The sequence below is a fragment of the Lactuca virosa genome, chromosome 1, assembly GCF_052849685.1.
Source record: "Lactuca virosa cultivar CGN04683 chromosome 1, Lactuca_virosa_CGN04683_v6, whole genome shotgun sequence".
In the NCBI taxonomy this organism is placed as follows: domain Eukaryota; kingdom Viridiplantae; phylum Streptophyta; class Magnoliopsida; order Asterales; family Asteraceae; genus Lactuca; species Lactuca virosa.
In genome coordinates this window covers 118,735,947-118,739,714 of record NC_136426.1, presented here as the reverse complement: position 1 = coordinate 118,739,714, position 3,768 = coordinate 118,735,947, and positions in this window count along the sequence as shown.

Genomic DNA, 3,768 nt, shown 5'->3' with positions numbered 1-3,768 from the left:
CATTAATTGATATGAAATGTTTTAGTCATGGAATATGTAATGGTTGATATTTGATCTATATGTGAATTATGTGAAGACCATGGGAGGAGCCCATGGCATTTGGCAAGACCATGGGAGGAGCCCATGGCTTGGGGATATAAGACCATGGGGGTAGCCCATGACATTCCATATGAAGACCATGGAGGGAGTCCATGGCAACCTTATATGTATGTGTGCATGACATTATATGATTATGTGTTTTATGTGTTTTGGGAAACTCACTAAGCGTGTGCTTACAGTTTTGTTGGGTGTTTCAGGTACTTCTAGCTCTAAGGACAAGGGCCCGACTTGATGGTGTGGCATGCATTCTCCAATATTTCCGCATTTAGTATTTGATACTCTGATTTTTAAAACACTCTGGTTATGTAATGGGGTTTTGGAAACAATTTTGGTTGGTATCTTTAATTAAGTAAATGAAATTTTTTCTATAAAAGCTGGGCTAGTGGCATTTGTACTTCCATGAGAAATTCAAAAGGTATTTATTTCTAGAAGTCCAGTTGATTTCTGAGTACCTGTCAAAGCTAGTGGGAGCATAATTATTATACCTGGTATTGCATGTTGATAATACTATCGATAAGGAACAATGTCTCTAATGTACAAGTTGCAAAAGTTGGGAACTGTTACGCTATAGTGGACATAAGGGAGATGACACTCATACTTCTTTACGTATCTAAAGGTTTAGATTGTATAGTTTAATAGAACTTCGTCAAGGGCACATATGAATAGCATGTTGAAATGCTTCAACATTGGAGATTCTATATATGGAAATATTATAACAAGAAATTGAATAGATATTGGACCCTTGTAATATTGAATCGAGTTCCATATGCTTTGGATATAGGATCGATTACATGTGTTATAATATTTGTTTATTCTAATTTTTAAAATTCTCTGAGCATTGTGAGAAAAAAGGACGAGAATTTTAAGTGACTAGAGTTATTGAACAAAATGTCAAGAACATTCTGAGGTTTACTGAAGATTGGTTGTTTGTGGACAGTTGGAAGTATGGTATTGTTTTGGAAGAACCATAGTGACATGTTTTGGATCGAGATGATTCTTGGTCAGAATTGATGGTCATATGGGAATATGGAAATGATTCCATAACGGGAGATGTGTATATGGAAATGTCTCCATAATAAGAGTTGGCTATAAAATCTACATGTGAGTTGGAAACTTTAATGTATGAAAGGTGTTCAAGGAGTGTACATTGAATTTGAGACCTCATTACCCTAGAATTGTTTCTAGTAACAAAGTTCGAGTGGAATATTCTGTAATATCAGAGACTCTATCTTTGAGACTTTAGAATCTCGATATCACAAGAGATCAATGCATGTAAAGTTGGAATTCCACCACATCTTGGATAGCAATAAGAATTTAGAATCGTGAATTGAGTATCATTGGACTATTGTCTAATCGATCTATTCATAAAGGATAGACCATCGAGAGGCATAGTATGCATGTTTAGGACATGGCATGACTGATGTTATCTAATTCAAGTGGTTAGTTGATTACTTTAAATATTATACAATGAATAAATTCATAATTGTTATGATGATTAAATAATAGAGATTTATTTATGATCGATGGGTATGATTCCATAGTTAATTAATTTATTATTGTGTTTCACTTTACATGTTTACTTCCTTGGGTAATTTAAATATTATTCAAAATTCCACAGTCGTTCATACTTTTGGAAGTAAGTAGTGAATTAAGATTGTCATGAAATGATTGTAGATTGTCGACTGAGGTTAAGACATTTCAATTGGAATTGGTACAATATTCCTGAGTACTTTTAAAATAGAGATTTTAAGTATTGGATAAACCCACGCTTAGAGATTACTTCATGGATCTCGTCATAAGTAATTTTAAGACAATAATATATTTTATTCTTAAATAGAGATATATAGTTCATAGTTTACAGATCAGTTGTGCATTGGTTTATTCAAATACATCTCGTAACTAGGTGTTATAAAGGGTTATTCCATGTGTGATTTGATGTGTGAATTGTGAGACTATGTAGTCAAAGTAATTCGTTTCTTTTGCCCTAACACGAAAAGTGATATCATTAGGCCCATTGATGATTTGATGTTGACTATATAGTGTTGGGCCAAACCAAGACTAATTTAGGTGCTCCATTAGAAGTCCAATAAAGTCTTTACAAATCAGGAAATCGGGAAACATAATTTTAGACAATGACATTGATTTTGATCCATGTCTCATGTCCATATGATATCTTGAAGAACAAAGGAATAGCTGATCACTTATCTTAGGGCCAACAACTGATTTGAATCAGATTTCGGCAATAGCTTTGGAAAGCACTCTTTGCTATTTATTTCAATGTCTATACTTACAACTGTAGTTACAGACATATACAAGTGGGAGACTGTTGGATTAAGGTGTCTAATCCAATAACTAAATTGGTATATTCTTGAATTAGAAGCAAATTCTTTTTTGGGTTTCCCTCAAAACTAGTAACTAATTAGAATGATAGTTGGAGATAGAGGATAATTTGTTAGTTTATTATACGAATAATAAACTAATTAGAAATGAAAATATATGATTTATTAATATATTATATGATTAATATATTAAATGGAAATACTAATTATTAATTGATTAATTAGAATTAATTTGGATTTAATTCTAGGATTAATTAGAATCAATCGTTCATGGACTCTTTGGTTTCCATGTGAGTTTCCTTAAGCAAGTATAAATAGGACACCATGGGTGCCTATTTCCGTCCAACATTTACTTTCTTTCATAGAGCTGAATTTATGCTCAAGCCTCGTCTCTCCTCAAGTCTTCTTACTTTTGGGTACAAACCATTAGAGTCATCCAGTCTTTTGGTGCCAGCTTTCCAAGATCTAGAAGAAGGATTCTACTTTGATTATTTACAATAATAATCACAAGGTATGTAACATTTAATTTTATGTATGAATTTCGATCTCATAGCCTCTCTCCTAGGGTTTTCTTGATATTCATTGTTAAATGTTATCAATAGAGAAAACATAGATCATTTCTAGGTTGCATGTGAACTTAAGGGTTTAAGTGTTTTTCCGCCACATGTAATTTTTGTTTATAATCTAGAAATCCCATCAATTTTATCATTCTCATTTGTCACTTGGAGTTTTCTATGTGTGTTAGAATAATAAATATGTAAGGTTTAATTCATTTGAAAGATCCATTACAGGAAACCTTAGCTTAATTTGGCAATTTTGATGATCTAAACTTTTTGTTGTGTAACCATAGAACTTCTCCTATTTAGAATTGTTCATTTGCACTTAAATTATATCTTAGCATACCTTAAGATTTGATTCTTTTTAATACTTAGTTGGCTTGTACTTTAAAGTGGTTTCATATTAGAATGAGTCAAACTACTTACTTCATACCAAACCAAAATAACAACTTGAATGTAAATCTTGTGTTCCGTTGTAGTGATTTTACAATAAATTGTATCAACAGAACATGTTTGTGTGGATTGCAGCAAACGCAAATATGTTCATCTATGAACATATGTTCATTTATAAACATACTCATAACTAAACATATATATTTCTTCAAAACTTACTAATATTACGTGTAGTTGGCCCTGAGGTTTGTAATATTCTGTAACTTTCATAATTTCGTTTGTCTTTCATGGCTTACATATTAATATGCATGTAATACGTGAAGCTCATGCTTTAATAATTAATTTTTTAGCGTCTAGAGGAATCAAACACAAATTATGGG